This window comes from Mauremys reevesii, linkage group 3, assembly GCF_016161935.1.
Source record: "Mauremys reevesii isolate NIE-2019 linkage group 3, ASM1616193v1, whole genome shotgun sequence".
Classification (NCBI taxonomy): Eukaryota; Metazoa; Chordata; order Testudines; family Geoemydidae; genus Mauremys; species Mauremys reevesii.
In genome coordinates this window covers 207,820,982-207,844,486 of record NC_052625.1, presented here as the reverse complement: position 1 = coordinate 207,844,486, position 23,505 = coordinate 207,820,982, and the positions used below count along the sequence as shown (strand labels likewise).

Sequence of the window (23,505 nt, the reverse complement as noted above, 5' to 3'; positions counted from 1 at the left end):
GGGACTATAGACAAGTTTCCAAGAAGGAACAGCAGTCTAAACATTAGAAAAATCAAGGTAAGTAGAGAACACATGGGTTCCCTCCTTTCTAGCACTCACCCCTCCCTGGAGCACAGCCACTCCTGCACCAAAGTGCTCCCAACACTACCTCATCTCCTTCAGACAGGGCATCCACACCCTCCCACCCACAATCCTACAAAGTAGTGACACTTAACTCAGAATGTTCTCCCTTGGGGGAGAATTCAGCACCACTGTGCATGTGCAAAATTCATGTCCTCTGCAGATTTGTGTTTTCTCTTGGCAAAAAATACTCTGCCAGAGAGGCTCTGCAGTTATGCCTTTCGGCCAGTAGGTGCTGCTGTGGTGCCAGAATAGAGGACAGCCAGCTCACCAGCTGTAGCAGTCAGCAGCCGATAGGGAGGGGTCACAGCACCATGCCCACGGGGCCAGGTGAGGAGGCATGAGATATGGGGGGATACACAGAGCGGGGGACACAGTGCTGCTGGGAGAGTCACAGACGGGTTCAGAAGGGCTAGTGGCAGGAATGGACTGGGGCAGGGGCTGAATGAGAGTGGGGGTGCAAGGACACATGGGGACGGGGCAGATGTAGCTGACTGAACGGGAGAGGTTGGGATCAGCCAGGTCTGCATGGGGGAAACTCCACAACAATCCCCACACCCCAAAAAAACCTGTTCCATTCTTCCACCCATACCCAACAACCCTCCAGGTTTGTTCCCAGGTACCTGTCCAGCAATTACATCCCTCTCCCCGAACCTTTGCCCTGTTTTTGAAGGGTGCGGGAAATACATTTCTGTATAGTAGTTTAATTAATTGAATTATTCCTCAAAGGTCTGTATCAATATGCCTACTAAGGAATTTATTTCTCAAAAAATGTCCAGAATCATTTTTGTCGTCTGTATTGTTACAAATATACTTGCTAATAGGTATTTTGAAATAAATTATCAAAATAATTGAAATTGGAGTGACTTATTTTGACAAATAAAACACAGAATTTTGCAGAATTTTTAAATATTGTGTGCAGAATTTTTAACTTTTTGAAACAGAATTCCCCCAGGAGTAAGCCTAGGGAATCTGCCTCAGTTACTCTTTCCAAACGAATCACAGCTGGCTACTCTTTCTAGCATCCCTGTTTGAATGGGAGACTCCACACAGTGCTTGTTTCAAAAAGGTAGAGATTGTTCTATTCCAAAAGAGGAACAACAGGGAGAAACTAAAAGGAATTTCGCGCTGAGTGAGCTCCGACTAGTCCACAGCCTCAAGAAAGCCCTGTCACTTGGGCTGCAGAAAAGCCTCGGAGAACAGACTGTAGAGACAATCCTGCCTGGCTTCCAGGGGCTAGGACCTAACAAGGTGCTTCCATCTCCCATATCTGTTTTTCTATGAATGAACAGAGTGCTCTGAAACAAGAGAACAGAATGAGGAGGAGGTCGTCACTGGAGACAACTCAATGAGCAGTTGCAGTCAAGAAAACAAGCACGATATTAGAATGCACTAGGAATTGCATAGAGAAATCATCAAAATATTCTGCCTTCATGTAATCAATGGTGCAGCCTCATCTGTATACTGCACGCAGGACTGGTCATGCCACCCCCAAGGGCACTGCAGAATTAGAGGGGGTTCAGAGAAGGGTGACGAGAATGATCAAGGGCTTGGGAAAACTGCTCTGGAGAGTGTGTGAGAAAGAGAAATGCAAGAGAACATGATGGAAGGCTAAAATAATGAACGGTCTAGAGAAAGGAGGTCAGGAGAATCTAAGGTAATAATTGGAGATATACCAATCCCCTAGAACTGGAAGGGACCTCGAAAGGTCATTGAGTCCAGCCCCCTACCTTCATTAGCAGGACCAATTTTTGCCCCAGATCCCTCAGTGGCCCCCTCAAGGATTGAACTCACAACCCTGGGTTTAGCAGGCCAATGCTCAAACCACTGAGCTATCCCTCCCCCTATTCTCCCTGGTTCATAACACAAACACAGGGACATTCAATGAAATTAAAATAGGTGGGAATTTCAAAACTGACGAGGAAGTACTTTTTCACACAATGTGTAATTATCTTGTGAAACTCTGCTACAAGAACAAGGAGTACTTGTGGCACCAAGAGACTAACAAATTTATTTGGGCCTAAGCTTTTGTGGGCTAAAACCCACTTCATCGGATGGATGCAGCGGAAAATACAATAGGAAGACACACACAGAACATGAAACAATGGGTGTTACCATACACACTCTAGTGACAGCGATCAGTTAAGGTGAGCTATTACCAGCAGGACAGGGGAAAAAACTTGAAGCTACCAAGATTTAAAGAGGAACTGGACATTTGCCTAGGTCACAAGAATATCCAGCGTTTTCATAATTAACAAGCGTTCTGGAAGGGAGATTAAACCTCCTGCTCTGGGGGTTAAATTAATCTGTAACTACCAGGGATTAGGAGGTTTCTTACACCTCTCTTTAGAGCACCTGGCTGGCCACTGGATGGTATGGATTACGGACCTGAGCCATACCGGCAACTCCTGGGCTCCCTAAATCTCTCTTGAGGAAAAGCAAAGCAGCTTACCAATGATGGGACATGTGACCTTCTCCTGTGGAGCAGCACGCCCAAGGGGATGCACAGAGGAGCAGGGGCAGACCCGAGTGCTCCTGCCAGAAACAGAGACTCTGGAGCAGAAGGAAGGACTGAAACAACAGGGACCTCTCTAGTAACACTCCAGCTGCTCCAATTCTTGCTATAAACCGCTTCCTCCCTCACACAGTACTCCAGGGAAACTTACCAACACTAACAACCCCTCTCCACAACAGGCGGAGAGCAGTGCAAGGTCGCGTACTCACTGTTGTCAGTACACCAACACTAAACAGGCATCAGCCTAGCTGCCAATCAACGTCACAGCAAAGGACAGACCTAGTTCCAGGCAGCGCCCCTGCAGCTTTCACAGAGGCCTGTTTCACAAGGGCAGGCTAAGGCACTGCACAGTAGTAGTCAAATGGGCCCCCTACTACCAAGTCTCTGCCTGAACAGAGACCGTGACTGCAAAGAACAATCCAGCTCTGCACAGGGAAATTCCTTATTTCCAAAGACTGGAGAGCGTCAGGCCCTTTCCACACCAGGCAGTGTGTGTTGTCAGATGTTGGGCTGTGTGAGTGTTCTCTGTGTGCTGTCCCAACTCTGCGCAGACAGCTGGCATAGCAGTGAACCACCCAATGACCACAAGATCCATTAAGGAGCGAAGACACCCAGCCAGGTTTATTGTCAACGAAGCACAGTAACAGCACCTGGCAGACTCAGGATATTAAAACACGTGTGCCCATAACAATGGACGCAGGTCAGTGAGCGGCTGGTTTTCCCATTCCCCCCAGGCTGGCCAGACACTCCCTCTGAGGTTCCATTTTATACATCGATACAAACAAGTTACGTACTGCCCCTCTGACGTAGTTAGCTGACACCCTTTGATGTAGCTGGTTACCACCCATCACCTTGTACATCTCTATCCATCACACCGTCCTCCTGACCTTATCTCTAGGATGGGTCAGCGTGTTCCTGTTCTCTGTAGGGAATGTGTGATAGCGAGGTGTTCTGGTACCATCCTTCTGGAAGACACTTGCGCGAGTGCTCTGTCTAGTACTTCTTAGGAATGTGCATTTCTGCAATATCAGCCCTGTTCTTGCCAGATTGTGAGTAGGCCCTGCAGTGCTCACAGCCTGACACTGCTTTATATCAGCAAAGTTTTGACCACTACTTTAGCCCAGGCCTCAGCTACAAGGCCTTAAGTCTCAGGCCCTCTGTCTACTACAGTGGGGAGCCTGCACAGCAGAGATATGTACCCCCATGGAGTGGGGAAAGAAGACAACACCCCTGTGCTTCAGCCTGCCCTCCCACCTTTATCCAACTAAGTTTAAACTGAGGTGTGACCCCCACAGGAGCCATGAGCAGAGGGGACAGTACCCTGCAGAGACCACTTCAATGACAGACCTACAAACTTGGGCCAAACAAATGTACAGGCTCTTCTAAAAGGTTGCTATTATAGAATCATAGAAGATCAGGGTTGGAAGAGACCTCAGGAGGTCATCCAGCTCAACCCCCTGCTCAAAGCAGGACCAATTCCCAACTAAGTCATCCCAGCCAGGCAGGTTCCAGCCCAAGTTAAACCAGAGCCAAGGTTCTATTCCACCCCAAAGCAGTGGCAACAGACTGACTTTAAGCACCTCCAAAGCCGGGTCAGAGGTTTTTCTGTGTGGATGGGGGTGGGAGTTGGGCTAAAACACAAGTAAAGGTCCAGGTTAACTGTGCAGTGAAAGCAAGTCCTGAGTATGCAACTGGGCAGATCTACGTAGTGACCATAAGCTCCAAATGGGTACTGTGACGGGGTGTTCACCCCACACAAGGTAAAGCAGGGTAAATTAGGTCAATTAACCTGAAAGGCTGCACCTGGGGGAGAGCCAAGAATTAAAAGGGTGATTGATGATGGAGCCCAGTTGAGAAGGAGCAGGTGGGGCTGGTATAAAGCCAGGAAGTTGGCAGCAGAAAGGAGCTGCAGAGAAGCAGTCTGCAGTCACTCCCTGGGAGAAGGAAGGTGTGCTGGGGGTTAAGGAGTTAAGCAGTCTGCAGTCACTCTCTCGGAGGGGGGAGTTTGGGCTGCTGAGCCCATAAAGGGGAAAGCCAGAAGGTGTAGGAAGGAGTTCAGGGAAAGAGCAACATGGTCAGAGATCAAGCAGACCGCAGTTGATAGATGTAGGGTCCATGGACTGGAACCAGAGGTAGAAGGCAGGCGAGGATTCCCCTACCAGCCAGTGGGGGAAGCGGCACAGACTGGGTGTTGGAGCAGAAGACTGCCTAGGACAGTGTAGGGGGGGGAATTGCCAAAGAAACATACCACAGTAGCATTTAACATGAGAAACAGAAACCACGCAACTGAGGAAACTAGTTAAACATAAGTTAAAAGGAACAGTTACAAGGTTGAAATGCCTGCAAGCTGCATGGAAGCTATTTAAAAACATCATGAGGCTCAAACTAAACGTATGCCTCAAAACCAAGTTACCACAGCTAAACAGCAGAGTAGAAGAAGCAGTTAGAGGCAAAAAGACATTATTTAAAAACTGGAAGTCAAATCTAGGGAGGAAGATAGAAAGGAGCATAAACTCTGGCAAGTCAAGAGTAAAAGTAGAGCAAGAAAGAATTTGAAGAACAGTTACCTGAAGAGAAAAACGAAGAGCAATTTTTTTTAATTACATCAGAAGCAGGAAGCCTGCTAAAAAAGTCACTGGGGCCACCAGCCAATCAAGGTGCTAAAGTAGCACTCAAGGGAGACACGGCCATTGTGGAGCAGCTACATGAATTCCTTGCATCGGTCTTCACTGCAGAAAATGCGGGGGAGATGCCCACACTCGAGCCATTCTTTTTAGATTAAAAAAATGGAAAAACTCCCAGGTTGAGGTGTCAAGAGGTGGTTTTATAACAAACTGATAAACAGTAACAAGTCACCAGGACCAGCTGGAATTCATCGAAGAATTCTGAGGGAACTCAAAAATGAAATTGCTGAACTGTGGTATCTGACCTATCGCTTAAGTCAGCCTCTGTACCAGATTACTGATGGATGGCTAATGTAACACCAATTTTTAAAAAGGACTCCAGAGGCGATCCTGGCAATTACAAGCCAGTAAGCCTAACTTCAGTATCAGGCAAATTAGTTGAAACAATAGTAAAGAACAGCATTATTTGACACGTAAATGTATACCAGGGGTCGGCAACCTTTCAGAAGTGGTGTGCCGAACCTTCATTTATTCACTCTAATTTAAGATTTTGCGTGCCAGTAATACATTTTAACGTTTTTAGAAGGTCTCTTTCTATAAGTCTATAATATATAACTAAACTATTGTTGTATGTAAAGTAAATAAGGTTTTTAAAATGTTTAAGAAGCTTCATTTAAAATTAAATTAAAATGTAGAGCCCCCTGGATCGGTGGCCAGGACCTGGGCAATGCGAGTGCCACTGAAAACCAGCTTGCGTGCCACCTTTGGCACCCATGCCATAGGTTGCCTACCCCTGATGTACACAATATGTTGGAGAAAAGTCAACACGGCTTTTGGAAAGGAAAATCATGCCTCATCAATCTATTAGAAATCTCTGAGGGAGTCAACAAGCACGTAGACAAGGGTGATCCAGTGGACAGTGTAACTTGAACTTTCAGAAAGCCTTTGACAAGGTCCCTCACCAAGGGCTCTTAAGCAAAGTAAGTAGACGGGGATACGAGGGACGGTCCCCTCCCGGATCAGTAACTGGTTAAAATGTAAGAAACAAAGGGTAGGAATGAACAGTCAGTTTTCACAGTGGAGAGAGGTAAATAGTGGGGTTCCCCAAGGATCTGTATTGGGACCAGTTCCATTCAACATATTCATAAATGACTTGGAAAAGAGTGAATAGTGAGGTGGCAACATTTTCAGAGAATACAAAATTACTCAAGATAGGTAAGCCCAAACCCCTCTACAAAGAGTCACAAAGGGAATTCACTAAACTGGATGACTAGGCAACAGAATACTAGATGTAATTCAATGTCGATAAATATGAAGGAATGCATTTTGGAAAAGATAATCCCAACTACACATAAAAAATGACAGGGTATAAATTAGCTGTTACCACTCAAGAAAAAATTCTTGGGAGGCACCCGAATAGTTCTCTGAAAACTGTTCAATGTGAAGCAGCAGTCAAAAAAGCTAACAATGTTAGGAACCATTAGGAAAGGGATAGACAAGACAACAGAAAATATAATGCCACTACAGAAATCCATAATATGCCCACACGTTGAATACTATGTTCACTTTTGGTCACCTCGTCTCAAAAAAGATATATTAAAATTTGATATGGTATAGAGAAGGATTAGAGGTATGGAACTGTGTCCATATAAGGAAAGATTAAAAAAGACAAGCTGTTCAGCTTGGAAAAGATGTCTAAGAGGGGATATGACAGATGTCTAATAAAATCATGACTGGTGTGGAGAAAGTGAGTAAGTGTTATTTACCCCTTCACCTATTATACAAATTAGGGGTCATCCAATGAAATTAATAGGCAGCAGGTTTAAAAACAAACATAAGAAAGTTCTTCAAAACACAGTCAACCTGTGGAACTCATTGTCATAAGATATTGTGAAGATCAAAAGCATAACTGGGTTAAAAAAAGAACTAGATAAGTTCCTGGAAGATAGATCCATCAATGGCTATTAGCCAAGATGGCCAGGAACCCAACCCCATGTGCTGGTGTCCCTGAACCTCCAACTGTCAGAAGCTGGGAAAGGATGACAGGGGATGATCATTATAAATTTCCCTCTATTTATTCCCTCTGAAGCACCTGGCACTGTCCACTGTCTGAAGATGGGATACTGGGCTAGATGGACCACTTGTCTGGCCCAGTACAACCATTCTTATGTTCTTAAGCTGTAGAAAGATTAGTCTCTCACACTTGCATACATCTGCCAAAGCATGAGACATTTCACAGCTCACTCCATTCATGAACCTTGATGCAGCTGAATTAAGGAGGGCATCAGAGACTTGGAGAACACGACTTCAGAGCCACTGTGACAAAGCGAAGTTTACAGCCATTAAGTGTGGAATCAAAGTTGGAGAGGAAACATCTCAGAACATCTGCCACATTTTGAGAACCCAAGCATTTTACATCCAAATGCTGTCACATGGAAGATCTACCTTAAGGGCTGCAGACCAACAGTGCTATAAGATGATCTTTTCAGTTTGCAATAAACAGAAGACAGTTAACCAGCAAAAGCTGGAAAAGCTCATTCACAGAAATTGACTCATTCTGATCAAGGTATCAAGCCGGAGGGTGAAGCTTGTGCAGAAGACCCATCAGTAGTTAAGTGTTACAATCCCCAAAACAGTGCAAAGCGCAGTTACAGGCAGTGAGCTTGATTAATTATTGGACAGCCAGGAATCTGAAAGAACATACATTATCTGACCGCAACGCCAGAGTAACTTAATGCTTGAAAAACAAAGGGTCTGGACTTTGGGAACAAAACCGCTGCTCTTTCTAGTTTCAGTCATAACTAACATGGCAACAAGTAGATCAACCGCAGCAGCTACACGCCCCTGCACAAGTTTATATCAGTCAGAAGAAAAGCACTTCACTTGAACTGTCACAGACTGACCCATGCCAAGGGCACTCTCCCACCGAAGGGGTCCCCAAGGACAAAAGAAATGAACAGGCAATGCCCAAGCATGCCCACTGCACTGGATCACTTTACACTCCAGGGGCTGTGCAACATTGCCCAAGAGATCACATATCTCTAGCTTCGGCTTCAGCCAGGTTAAGTTGCACCTTCAATTCAGATACATCACTGCCTTACCCACTCACAGGCCTATCATGCCTCATCAGGTTAGGACTCAGAATGTTCACAATTGCCAGAAGGCACTATGGTTTCAAACCCCGATTACCTTTTTGATATGTTCTAATTATCACTTCACAGGAAAGCTCACAAAATAGTGACCTTGAGCGAGAGAGCACATTGCCTTAAATGTTGAACAAGGAGATGTGCACCTCTTTGGAACAGCAGCAAGAATTCAGCCATTCAGTTCAGTCCAGGTATTTCAGAGGGCAAATCAAGCAAAATTTCTCAATCAAGGCAAAACTTTAAGCCATGAATCGATGTACAACCCCACGGAGTAACTGAGCATGCTCCACGCCAGATCTGAAGGAGCTGAGCAGGACTTACCTTGCAATTGCTCCTGCCAGCTGCCAGGGGCTGCTATGGCACCAGGCACTGGACGTGAGAGCTGGGAGACTGTCTTCTATGCTGTGAATGCTCCCCCTGCTGATGCTCAGGCAGCAAGCCAGATGCAGAGGGATGGTGGAATGAAACACTAGGCAGAGGGCAGAAGCCAGAGCCCCAAGGGGCAGAGAAAAGGGGGCAGGGAAGGACAGGAGCACAGAACATGGGCAAAAGATGGGGGCAATCGCTCCAAGGAAGAGTCTGACCACTGTAGCACGCTCGCTGTCCTACATACCTTGGAACTGGACTCGTTACTGAGCCGTGGCATTCCTCTGCTGTCTAGTCTCAACCCCTCTAGCAGCAGGTCCACGCTGAACGTAAGCCTCCTACTCTTACCCGTTACTCAAGTGGCAGAGGGCTGTGCTGAGGATCGGAGATCTCAAACCTGCTGATGAGCCAGGTTGGGAATCAATATAGTTCCATGTGATTTGTTTTTTCAATGTAAGGGTTTGTTTGAAAAGAAACTTCCCTAACTTGAGTCTTAGGAAATTAGGTGAATACCAGTATTAAAGTTCCTTGTGCAACTCCAATGCATCTCCCTTGTGTGTGCGCATTATGTCTTTAATTGTCTGATGACAGTTTCTCCCCTGCCACCACCACAGCACACTCTGGACAGACTTGCTCTGGGAATGAATCAGGGATGTGCAGTGAATGATGCTGTTGTCTACAGGACCAGCGACTCATCATTTGAAGGACTCGCAAGGTACGTACTGAATGAGGCAGGGGATTGCAGAAAAAGAAACCGTCTCATGGTTAAAGCAACTGAATGCTACCCTGGAGAACTGGATTCTATCCATGCCTCCACCACACAGAGAAACTATATGAAGCTGGGCCAGTTACATACACCAAACTTTTCACAGCTGGGTCACTGTGTTTCCTATTTTCTGGGTACTCAGTCACCCAGGATCTGATTTACAGAAGTGCCAACGCTCACAGCTGCAACTGAAATGAGAGCTCTCCTCTGAACATGTAAAGTCCTATAAAATGCTTAGTCTGATGACTCAGGCCCATCGCTTCTCAAAACTGAGCACCCAAAGTTAGCTGACACTTGACAGTTTGGGCTTTAATCTGTGCCTCAGAACCTCACATGTAAAATGGGGATACCACCATCTCACAGGGACGAGGTGAAAAACTGATTAATCCTTATAAAGAACTAAGGTTCAATTACAAGAGTGCCCTAGAAAACCCATGAATAAATAAATAGTGTATTCAGTGCAGAGTTTGGATGGTGTGCAGTAAATATGTGGGCCACACACTAAATAAATGAGAGATGTTTTTCTGGAAGATATGCTTTAGTCAAGCAAGTCGTTGGGCTCAATTCTAGATGAAATTCTATGGACTGTAATATACAGAACATCAAACCAGATTTAATTGTCTCTTCTGGTCTTAAAAATAAAATCTATGATTCTGAATAAGTTTAACTACAATTTATGGAGCATCTAGTTTGTTTCAGAACCTGGAAACTATTTTGTGGGTGTTAATGTTGGTGTTAAAAGTGGTCAAAGTTGGAATGATTTAAGCTGACAGCAGCATGACCTCTGACAACGTATTCATGAAAAAGGATTCTGGTGATTAGGTCCCTCTCTCTCTCTCTCCAAGACAGACATCCCGCCATCACTTCCCAAATTCTACTGTAAAACTTGTGCATCATTAGGATCAAGGGGTGGGATTTATCTTGTGTGCAGTCCATAATGTATACATAGTTTTGTGCTGCTGTCAGTGGCAGAGGACACCAAATAGAAGTATCAATCATATTATAGCGGTCAATATGGGAGTTCCAGCGTGTTATTTTGAGGTACAGCGTGTCACAACAGGGTATTTAGTTTGTGCAGTCTCTACAATTAGGTTTTAAACCTTCCCCAGAATGCAAGGATTGCCTGTCTTCCACTACATGCAGGCTACTGTGCCAAAGATGCCATAGACTTTCCAACACAAATTGGAGTCAGCTGTGTGCCTTCCACAGATCCAGTCAGGTGGTGTTTACATTTCTCACATTTAACACGATGCAGCGTTTCCATGGTTATTTTACTCTTCTGTAAGTTTGATATTAAAATTCTTTCCCATCTTTGCAGATGGTGCTTTTTTGTAAAACAAGCTTTTTAAGTTTAAAAATCACTTGTATTCAGCCCCAAGAATTCAAGCATCTTTGCTTCAGCTTCTTCCTCAGCTAATCTAGGAAGAGGTCTGCTCTGTAACTGGTTCCTAATGAGCATTTCCAGAAGTTTGGGATAAGGTCTCGTAAGTACGTGGCAAACTGCTCTCTGTGGAATGTGCTGGTATGGCTAGTACCCTTCTGAAGATTTTCAGAAATGAACGTGTTATTTAGCTGCCAGGCCAAAGCTGCATTGGCTTGATGACCTGGACAAAAGTAGAAAGCTCTTAAACAATATTCCATTCACCCTCTTTCTATGTTGCTACGCTCACCTATCACTTTGATCATGCCTGTTAGTCATTTCCATGTAGCAGTGGATGTTCTATTTTAGTTCCAGTGTTTTCATAGCTCTGGCATGTTCTATTTGGATCATTATCTCTCCTCCTAGGATTCTATAGATATACATTTATCCTTATTGTTTCTGCCACATCCCAGAATATTGTGTGTTCAACACAAGTGGTATCAGGTGAAGCCTCTGTATAATCTGATAGTTTCAGTTCTTTAATTATCTCTAGATTCTTAGCAACAGTTTAATTGACCATATCACTATCTTATGTCTATGAGTTTGTCATTAGGTCAAGTACAATGTGGTCATGAGCTAAAGGATAAAGGAGTTTGATGAAAGAAAGGAGTTTGAGGAGCAAGTGGTGTTCTCGTCCATCCTCCCTGTGGAAGGAAAAGGCCTAGGTAGAGACTGTCGAATCGTGGAAGTCACTGAATGGCTACGCAGGTGGTGTCGGAGAGAAGGCTTCGGATTCCTTGACTATGGGATGGTGTTCCAAGAAGGAGGAGTTCTAGGCAGAGACGGTCTCCACTTAATGAAGAGAGGGAAAAGCATCTTTGCAAGCAGGGTGGCTAACCTAGTGAGGAGGGCTTTAAACTAGGTTCACCGGGAGAAGGACACCAAAGCCCTGAGGTAAGTGAGAAAATGGGATACCAGGAGGAAGCACGAGCAGGAGAGCGCAAGAGGGGAGGACTCCTGCTTCATACTGAGAAAGCAGAACAATCAGCGAGTTATCTTAAGTGCCTACACACAAATTCAAGAAGCCTGGGAAACAAGCAGGGAGAACTGGAAATCCTGGCACAGTCAAGGAATTATGATGTGATTGGAATAACAGAGACCTGGTGGGATAAGTCACATGACTAGAGTACTGTCATGGATGGATATAAACTGTTCAGAAAGCATAGGCAGGGCAGAAAAGGTGGGGGAGTTGCATTGTATGTAAGAGAGCAGTATGACTGCTCAGAGCTCCAGTATGAAACTGCAGAAAAACCTGAGAGTCTCCAGATTAAGTTTAGAAGTGTGAGCAACAAAGCTGATGTTGTGGTGGGAGTCTGCTATAGACCACCAGACCAGGGGGATGAGGTGGACGAGGCTTTCTTCCGGCAACTAACAGAAGTTACTAGATCACAGGCCCTGGTTCTCATGGAGGACTTCAATCACCCTGATATCTGCTGGGAGAGCAATACAGCAGTGCACAGACAATCCAGGAAGTTTTTGGGAAGTGTAGGGGACAATTTCCTGCTGCAAGTGCTGGAGGAACCAACTAGGGGCAGAGCTCTTCTGGACCTGCTGCTCACAAACAGGGAAGAATTAGTAGGGAAAGCAAAAGTGGATGGGAACCTGGGAGGCAGGGACCATGAGATGGTCGAGTTCAGGATCCTGACACAAGGAAGAAAGGAGAGCAGCAAAATACAGACCCTGTCAGAAAAGCAGACTTTGACTCCCTCAGGGAACTGATGGGCAGGATCCCCTGGGAGAACAACATGAGGGGGAAAGGAGTCCAGGAGAGCTGGCTGTATTTTAAAGAATTCTTATTGAGGTTGCAGGAACAAACCATCCCGATGTGTAGGAAGAATAGTAAATAAGGCAGGCGACAAGCTTGGCTTAACAGTGAAATCCTTGCTGATCTTAAACACAAAAAAGAAGCTTACAAGAAGTGGAAGATTGGACAAACGACCAGGGAGGAGTATAAAAGTATTGCTCAGGCATGCAGGAGTGAAATCAGGAAGGCCAAATCACACTTGCAGTTGCAGCTAACAAGAGATGTTAAGAGTAACAAGAAGGGTTTCTTCAGGTATGTTAGCAACAAGAAGAAAGTCAAGGAAAGTGTGGGCCCCTTGCTGAATGAGGGAGGGAACCTAGTGACAGAGGATGTGGAAAAAGTTAATGTACTCAATGATTTTTTTGCCTCTGTCTTCACAAACAAGGTCAGCTCCCAGACTGCTGCACTGGGCAGCACAGCATGGGGAGGAGGTGGCGAGCCCTCTGTGGAGAACAGTGGTTCAGGATTACTTAGAAAAGCTAGATGAGCACAAGTCCATGGGGCCGGATGCGCTGCATCCAAGGGTGCTAAAGGAGTTAGCGGATGTGACTGCAGAGCCATTGGCCATTATCTTTGAAAACTCATGGCGAACGGGGGAGGTCCCGGCTGACTGGAAAAAGGCTAATGTAGTGCCCCCCATCTTTAAAAAAGGGAAGGAGGAGGATCCGGGGAACTACAGGCCAGTCAACCTCACCTCAGTCCCTGGAAAAATCATGGAGCAGGTCCTCAAGGAATCAATTCTGATGCAATTAGAGGATAGGAAAGTGATCAGGAACAGTCAGCATGGATTCACCAAGGGCAAGTCATGCCTGACTAACCTAATTGCCTTCTATGACTAGGTAACTGGGTCTGTGGATGAGGGGAAAGCAGTGGATGTGTAATTGCTTGCCTTTAGCAAATCTTCTGATACAGTCTCCCACAGTATTCTTGCCGGCAAGTTAAAGAAGTATGGGCTGGATGAATGGACTATAAAGTGGATAGAAAGCTGGCTAGATCGGGCTCAACGGGTAGTGATCAACGGCTCCTTGTCTAGTTGGCAGCCGGTTTCAAGCGGCGTGCCGCAAGGATCGGTGCTGGGGCCAGTTTTGTTCAATATCTTCATTAATGATCTGGAGGATGGCATGGACTTCACCCTCGGCAAGTCTGCAGATGACACTAAACTGGGAGGAGTGGTAGATACGCTGGAGGGTAGGGATAGGATACAAAGGGACCTAGACAAATTAGAGGATTGGGCCAAAAGGAATCTGCATTTAGGATGGAAGAATCCCATGCACTGCTACAGACTAGGGACTGAGTGGCTAGGCAGCAGTTCTGCAGAAAAGGACCTAGGGACGAGAAGCTGGATATGAGTCAACAGTGTGCCCTTGTTGCCAAGAAGGCTAACGGCATTTTGGCTGTATAAGTAGGGGCATTGCCAGCAGATCGAGGAATGTGATCATTCCCCTCTATTCGACATTGGTGAGGCCTCATCTGGAGTACTGTGTCCAGTTTTGGGGCCCCCACCACAGAAGGGATGTGGACAAAATTGGAAAGAGTCCAGCGGAGGGCAATGAAAATGATCAGGGGGCTGGAGCACATGACTTATGAGGAAAGGCTGAGGGAACTGGGGTTAGTCTGCAGAAGAGAAGAATATGGGGGGATTTGATAGCTGCTTTCAACTACCTGAAAGGGGGTTCCAAAGAGGATGGATGTAGACTGTTCTCAGTGGTACCAGATGACAGAACAAGGAGCAATGGCCTCAAGTTGCAGTGGGGGAGGTCTAGGTTGGATATTAGGAAACACTTTCACTAGGAGGGTGGTGAAGCACTGGAATAGGTTCCCTAGGGAGGTGGTGGAATCTCCTTCCTTAGTGGTTTTTAAGGTCAGGTTTGATGAAGCCCTGGCTGGGATGATTTAGTTGGGGATTGGTCCTGCTTTGAGCAGGGGGTGGGACTAGATGACCTCCTGGGGTCCCTTCCAATCCTGATATTCTATGATGAAAAGTGGTTGTCCTATTGCACAATCTGAAATTAGTTTTGTGCAGAGGACAAAGATCACATCCAGCCTCAAACAGAAACAGCATCTTTTCTCCATGCATGACCAGCCCAACTTCCTGCATTAGTTTAACATTTGAGTTGCTCTGTTAGAGAGACAGTGAGGCCAGTTAACTTCTGATTGTAAGAGAGAGCGTGCGTGTGTATTTTTTAAATTTAAACCCACTGATTTGGGTGACTAAACTGGAGAATTAGAGACACGAGTCGAACTGTAGCGTAGAATCAAAGAGGTCTACGGGCTAATGCTCACATGCTGGGGACAGGTTTAGGAGCTGCTGGGAAATCCCAACTGGCATCAGAATAGGAAGCTGAAGTAAGTGATGGCTTGAAAGACCTCAGGGACTCTAGGAACATTGCAATAAATAAGAGGCTGGGAGAGAGTTCAAGATGTGTAGAGCCTCAAGCACTTGTGGTAAATAACCCTCAGGCCACAGGCAAGGAAGAACTAGCTGGAGGCAGTGGGAGTTGCCAGCAAGCTACTGATCAGAAGAAATGATTGCGTGCGTGCATTGTTTCAGTCTTCACTACCTCAGAGCCAAAAACTGAGCTCGTTATCTAGGTTCTGATGCCAAGACTTTCGTTATGGCCTCTGAGCTATGGGAGCTCTGCGTCTGGGATCATGTACGATGGAAGAAAGACTCCTGTACAGAGGGCATTTAAAGAAGGTGTCAATACTTGGTGCCCTCAGGAAGCTGGTCATTGGGAGAACATGCCAATTACCTAGACATTGTTACATCTCCTGAGGGGAAAAAAAAAGATCTGATCCCAATGAATTTAACATGTGAGACAAGCAAGAAAACTAGAAGTGTACAAACTGCCCAGACGTGCCTGGGAAGGGATCGTTATTGACTTGTGAGCCATTGCCCACATACCAATACACATTAGAAGCCAATAATCAGTGAGAGCCTGTATGGCTGCTCTGTGTGATGTGCTCCCATCACAGGACTGGCTACCCTAGACAAAGTATTCACAAAGCCTGGCATTTCTAGAGCTAGAACTTTTTCAGCTACCAGGTCATCTTGGGCATCTGTATAGCAGTCACCACCCTCATTAAGTCATTTTGGTGCTAATATTTCAGAGTCAAGACTTCTATCAGTTAACAGAACATTTCAATGTTTACATCAAACCCATTGTAGCTTCAGGCAAAGAAGAGAGAATGGTTGAGTGACCTTGTGCATTAACCGGGATGGGACAGGGGACTGAAGAGTTCAAGATACCCAAGTAATCCCTGTCCTAGCTCCTGCAACACTAAACACTTACATTGTGCAGTGACAAATACTACTCACATGCCGCCTGTTAGAGATATGAAAATGACAATCTGACATACCCTGAACACCAGATGACAAATTCAAAGAGTGGAAAAAAATGACCAAGTCCAACTGGATGCATGAAGAGCACCACCACACTGGCTAACATTTTCAAGTGCACCCAAGTGACTGAGGAGCCTAATTCCCAGCTCTCATGAGCCAAAAGCGTGCAGGGAAAATGCAGTAAAACTCATTCCTGTCTTTTGGTCTAGCTCTCAAGAGACTGTCTGAGAAAGCCTGAGGTTCGAAGGAGGTCTCAGTGCTGTTGCAGCAAAACTGAGGTCCCATGACTTTTTTTCCCCCTCCGCAGGTGTCTCCAAGACCACTGAGTAGCTGACAATACAGCATTTCCCAGGGCGCACTACCTTATGTTATCAGTTGAGATCTTGGTTTTGTTTATAGGCAGGATGGTGTAATAACTATGAAGCATTAGCAGTAGCACCTCCTGAGGGCTCCAAGCCCTGCAGCCATTAAGTGGGCGATCAGTGCCCAGTGCAGAAGGATTTTCTGGGTGATGGTGGTGAAGCTGCTCACAACAGGCTGCATTTTGTCCCAACATGTGTCCCCATTGCAGCACCGTAACGTGCTTACTGAGACTACGCTTCCTGAATGCCCCACTCCAGAGCAGCCTCCTGGGGAGAGGGATTTGTCCAGTCACTTGACCCTTCAGAGCCAGACTCTCAGCACAATATGCTGCCACCTAATTCCTAGCTCCCTCGCAGATCAGCCTCTGGAAAAAGGAGGAGATCTGATATACTGCTAAGACCACATGACACCCAATAACTTCACCATTAACCCGACGGGACTCAGGAGCAGCCACCTTGGGAGAGGCTTTGGTCTACCCCTACTGTAAAACATCTGCAGACATGGGGAACCCACAGAGTTTATTCAGACTGGCCCTTAGGTGGTGGTGACTAGGGTTAGGGGAAAGTGGAGCATTGCCCCATAGTCATTCCCATTTGACAAAAGGTAGAACAGGATCACTAGGGGTGGACTCCTTGTTTGTTTCCTCATGTCAAACCCAACGTGGTTATGAACTAAGCAAACCAAGGGGGCAATCCAACAGCCCCTGCCACTGCTCCACCCAAAAGCTTCAGCAAACTCCCTGCCCACAAACACGCAGGTGAGCTCACTGAACGCCAAAGGCCTGGCTAGGGAGAGAAGGCCCTCATTTCACAGCCATGGGCTCACTTGGGTGGAAGATCTGTCTAGCCACCAGGTGCAGAACACATTTCATTGAAACATTCAGACTGAAAACAAAATGTCTATGGGGTTAACAAAGCTACAAGCAAGCGGCAGGGGGTCCGAGCAAGAAGCGGAGTCTGGTCTAAGTCTGGCCCTCAGCCAAGCCCTGCAGAGCAGCAGCAGCAGGAGGGAAGAGCCCGATGTACATGGAGAGCTTGGCTTTGAGCAGTCAGAACAATGCATTTATCTTGCTTGACATGCAGGAGCTGGCATGCAGTGGGGGCCACAGACTAGTGCAGTCTAAGAACAAGGAGAAGGGACAGAACTAACATTCAGAAGACTTCACACAAGGCAGTGTCCCTCTCTGTAAGGCTTTGGCTGGGAGCACAAGGAACAGACTATCTCCCAGCACAGAACACGGCTACTGCTGGTAGGGGGGCCTATGCTGGACAGTTTTATACACCAGCCTTATAGCAAGGGAACACCGTATATATAAGTTATAATATATTATCTATCTATCTATATATATAATGAACATTATATATATAGTGACACAGTCACATCACAGGAGCGGAGAAGTTTGCTCACCATTAGCAAAAATCCTATGAAAGACTGTTGGTAACAGAGCAGCCCGTAAGCGGGAAGTAAAACAAGATAGAAGTCGATGAGTTGATGAAACAGCAAGCACTTCACATCAATACAGACAGCTGGGTAGAACCACGGCAAAACAGGGACAAAAGGAAGAGGCTGGCCGCCCTTTCAATAACCCTTACACCTGCTGATGCTAAGCCAGGAGCATGATGCCTCTACACACCAAGAACTGTAGAGGGGCAAAGGAGAGGTGGGCTCTGGGGGCCTCTCACACCGACCAGGGCATTATGTTCAGGGCTCTCGGCTTTTGAGGAGGCTGGAATTCCAACCATGTCACTCAGCCACCATTGTCCTGTGCCCAGTCCCTGTGCCCATGCTCAGCGGGCAGATATGGGCAGCATGTTGCTGGAAGTACAGCCAACACCCTACATGGATTTTAGCAGTCGCACCCCTGCCACGTGCTTTGGCACTCAATTTGTATTGCTGTCCCTATGAACACAAACTTCAGGTCAAATCCCATGTTCCCCGAGCACCCACAGCAGGGATTTAGTGAGGGCTGGGGTATACAGAAACACACTGGATGTATCCAGCCAAGAGCACAGCAAGCACGTTTAGAGGACAAAAAGGTCCTTGTTGCAAGTGGCGAATGGCCCAAGTCAGGCTCTATGAATATATTTGGGACGCTCCCAGGAAGCTACCCCTACAGCCCTTGGGGTTAACATGCCCCAAAGCCACCCACACCCAGCCACTGTAGAAATGACTATTTGATCTTCTGGGGGAGCACAATACACCACCCAGTCAGATTTCACTGAGGGCAGCCCAGACTTCAGTTTAAGAGTTTCCAATTCTGCTCACCCAGAGCAAACACTTCCCAATGATGCACCCACCGAGCTCCTCCATACCACCGGCTGGCTCCCACATTCACAGCCCCCTGAGCTCAGGCCTCTGCTAAAACCCACAAAGTGACCCCCAAAAAGTCTGTGAACCTGGAGAGAAAAGCCCTCAGCCATACTCCACACTGGAGCTTCCAGTTGACATCACATTCTTCTCCCCTTTTCTGCCCTAAAGGGCCCTGCCTGACAGCCCCTTAGGTCCAACCCAGCATTTCCCTGGAATCTCCCTCCTCCTAGACAGCACCACCGCCACCTCTGCCATTCTGGCTCCTTTCTCCCCCGACCCACTCAAAGGGTCTTCAGAAGCAAGCTGCATTTTCAAGACAGATTATAATCACTGCAGCCAATGCCAAAGGAAAGGCAATCACCATCCTAACCACAGTGCCCTCCTGGCAGTAAGTTGGGGGCTCTGGGAACACCACCTGGTGAAATGCACAGGGAAGCAGGCAGCTTTTATTTCTAGGTGATTTCAGCTGAACACAAGAAGTTCACAGAGTAGCTCAAAAAAATCCCCCCCCTCCCCCCCCAGCATTCTGACTGGGAGAAAGAGCTGCAGGTATCTCATAAGAACATAAGAAAGGCCGTACCAGGTCAGACCAAAGGTCCATCTAGCCCAGTATCTGTCTACCGACAGTGGCCAATGCCAGGTGTCCCTGAGGGAGTGAACCTAACAGGCAATGATCAAGTGATCTCTCTCCTGCCATCCATCTCCATCCTCTGACGAACAGAGGCTAGGGACACCATTCTTACGCATCCTGGCTAATAGCCATTTATGGACTTAGCCACCATGAATTTATCCAGTCCCCTTTTAAACATTGTTATAGTCCTAGCCTTCACAACCTCCTCAGGTAAGGAGTTCCACAAGTTGACTGTGCGCTGCATGAAGAAGAACTTCCTTTTATTTGTTTTAAACCTGCTGCCTATTAATTTCATTTGGTGAGCCCTAGTTCTTGTATTATGGGAATAAGTAAATAACTTTTCCTTATCCACTTTCTCAACATCACTCATGATTTTATATACCTCTATCATATCCCCCCTTAGTCTTCTCTTTTCCAAGCTGAAGAGTCCTAGCCTCTTTAATCTTTCCTCGTATGGGACCCTCTCTAACCCCCTAATCATTTTAGTTGCCCTTTTCTGAACCTTTTCTAGTGCTAGAATATCTTTTTTGAGGTGAGGAGACCACATCTGTACACAGTATTCGAGATGTGGGCGTACCATGGATTTATATAAGGGCAATAATATATTCTCAGTCTTATTCTCTATCCCCTTTTTAATGATTCCTAACATCCTGTTTGCTTTTTTGACCGCCTCTGCACACTGCGTGGACATCTTCAGAGAACTATCCACGATGACTCCAAGATCTTTTTCCTGACTCGTAGCTAAATTAGCCCCCATCATGTTGTATGTATAGTTGGGGTTATTTTTTCCAACGTGCATTACTTTACATTTATCCACATGAAATTTCATTTCCCATTTTGTTGCCCAATCACTTAGTTTTGTGAGATCTTTTTGAAGTTCTTCACAATCTGCTTTGGTCTTAACTATCTTGAGTAGTTTAGTATCATCTGCAAACTTTGCCACCTCACTGTTTACCCCTTTCTCCAGATCATTTATGAATAAATTGAATAGGATTGGTCCTAGGACTGACCCTTGGAGAACACCACTAGTTACCCCTCTCCATTCTGAGAATTTACCATTAATTCCTACCCTTTGTTCCCTGTCCTTTAACCAGTTTTCAATCCATGAAAGGACCTTCCCTTTTATCCCATGACAGCTTAATTTACATAAGAGCCTTTGGTGAGGTATCTCCCTGCTCTGGCCACAGCCTTCCCAGTCCCCTCGCTCCCTGTGCCTTAATGACTTCTCTCTCCGCCATCCCTAAACCCACTTTTTATGTGAGAAAAGGACCACATGGGCTCAGGAACAGATGGATTGCAACCCCAGCACTACACCTATCACTATCCCATACCCTTTGTCCATCCCAACCCATCTCTGTCTTAGATGACCCCCTGCATCCACAGCTCTATTTACTGCTCTGCTGCTTGTCACTCCCCCTCACCCTCCAACAACCAGTTTGAGACACTGATAGTGGACTTCTTGATTGTCCTTCGTTCTTGCAAGTCCCAACACCCCATCAGGATGCCTAGGAAGAACGGGTGAAGAAAAAGGATTGTATTGCTCCAGGACTGCATGTAGAGCTGGACCTGTCCTGCCACTGCACATGCTACCTCACAACTCCAAATATTGCACAGGGAGCACTGCGGAACTGGACTGCCAGACAGGCAGCAAGCTGCCTTGGTTCCTGAAGCTGCACTAGAGGCTATAGCACCTAATCGATAGTGTTACATTATTTAAAAGGAGTCAGCTGCCCCAGAAGCACCATCCACCTTTAACACTTCCAGCCCAGCTGGGGTTGTGTGTTCTTCCTTTAAACAGGGCAATGTGGCGGCTTCCCCCATCCTCCTGCTCCACTAGTCTCCAGTGCCAGCTTCACCCGCTGCTTCAGCCCAAAGAGAACTTAACCTGCTCTCACTTTCATGCCCTGCTGTTCTAACACAGCACTGCAGTGAGAAACTGCACTGGGCATATAGTGGCATCTGAGTTCTGCTTTTCTGTCACTGCCTGTCACTGCTGCCCCTACACTGTCAGAACTGCACTGCTCACTGGCTCCTTTCAATTACACACAGGATAGTGAGGGTTCTCAAAGTTTGGCTAGTCCCTGAAAGTGATTAAATGGCAACATAGGCTCCATGTTTATTGACTGACGGATCCTAGAGTACCATAAACTCCCCCTATGATTTGGGTGTCACACTGGTTTGGCTGGCTCCCGTAGTCAGAGAGAATAGAGATCACGCAGTTGGAATGCACTTGGCTATTCAGACCGGACCCCAGCTCCCTCTCCCCTAACTGTGTGGGCACTGCAGGAGTGGGAATGCGGCACTGTCCTCAGCAGCTCTGACTCTAGGGCACACTGGGATGAGAGATACTATACAGAGAGGAGCTTTGATGACCATAGCCCCATTTTCGTGTTCAGCTCCCTTACTTAAAAGAAATGCTTCAATCGGAGAGATTACGATCATTTTTCTTCTGTATGTAAGGAAAAAAAGGTCCCAGCCAGCACAATTTGTAGCTGTGAGTGGCTGCCTACTAGTAACTAATTCTGAGTGTTGCCTCTGCATATTCACGCTTATGGGATATACCCTCCCCAGTGCTGGGAGAAGATCTTTTAGAAAGTGCAACCTGTTAGACCACTTGTGCATCTTCACGCTATACTGTCCTTAGAAAGGCTGCAGGGTTCCAAGCGCTTCACTTCCTTCAATACACACTAGAGAAACAAAACCCAGGCAAAGGCAGGCAGACAGCATGACTATGCAGGGGCGACACTCAAAGACCCACGGCAATCTTCTTCAAGGCAGCCTCTGCATAGCTGTGGGAGTCCAGCAAGCAGTACACCCCCAGGAAAGTGTAGGCGGAGTGTTAAAGACTGAAAAAACTGTCCTTCCAAATCAAGCCTCAGATCTAAATGCCAAGTCAAGAGTAGATTCCTTCCCTGAATGAAGTGCTGACTCAGTCAGAAAACCTGCAGCTGCATGCGATTCTTACCAACGAGGAAGGGTAGGAGGCGTAGTTCCTTTAAGGTGTCTAATCCTTCCTGTATCATCAATGGGCTGAACCTGGGGAATGACGGTGGGCAAGTGGTTTGCCAACAAGGGGGAATCAGACATGCAACTCCTGTGAAGTGTTCCCAAATGTAGATCTTATCAGAAAAAGAATGGAGTCAGCACCAGGGCCCGGAGAGCTCCCGACTCTGACTAAAGGAGAATCGGGCTCAATGGACAGCCTAACCCACTGGTGTGGAGGGGATGTCCCTCTGCAGTGATCCTCAAGGAATACAATGTCTGTACAGGATCTCCAACGCTTTCATCCTATGCAAGTTCAAAGCCTCTGACACCTACTGTATGGAGTCTAACCCCCGGGGAGAAGCAGAGCTTGGTGATCTGATTTAGAAGGAATACAGACACCATGCGTGGTATACATTTGAGATGAGGATACCAGTGTCCCTTTGGAGCACAGCGAAGGAGGATCAGCCACAAAAACTGCAGGCATGATCATGTTTGCATGGTCTCTTTAGGTGACAGGTGAAACAAGCGGGTTCAAAGGGCAAGTCCCCAAACACTGGCAGCATCAAACTGGTACAGGTCACAAGTCAGCCTGAATACATTCGCTAGGGCCTAGACCTTTGGATGGATTTGCTAGTGATGATGGAATGACCAAAGACAGCAGCACTGTCAGCTGGAGGGCAGTATGCCAAGATGGCAGACAATGCACATGGCTGCAGACAGTCTTAGAAGCCTTAAAAATAGCAACACAGTTGAGATGGAGGCAGAGAGCAGGCGCATTGCTCTGCACTGCCCTAGGAAAAGCCTGTCCAACTTCTGAGATTCACATTTCAGCAGAGAGGGCTTCCTGGACTGGAAGCCAATTTTCTGCACCTTTACACTTGGAGGCGTAGCCCAGTCAGACAACGTCCTGTGGCCCAGACCAGAAGGAGTGACTCTAGGTTGGCAAGAGGTCTGAGCAATGGTAGACGAGGCTCACAGGCACAGGCCAAGGCCATCACACCGAGATGAACTGTCCCCCCACTGGCAGCAGCTAGCCATGCGAACGGAGCCAAGGGGGTAAGGGCCACAGAATCCTTCCATAACTTTGGCTCTGAACAGTTGGTCCCCCCAAA

General features: G+C 46.7%; 1 protein-coding gene across 1 annotated transcript in view; it reads right to left on the bottom strand.

The window, feature by feature from the left end:
- NRBP1 (nuclear receptor binding protein 1) overlaps window positions 1–23,505 on the bottom strand; it is a 75,194-nt gene that overhangs the window by 27,545 nt on the left and 24,144 nt on the right. The window lies entirely within an intron of this gene.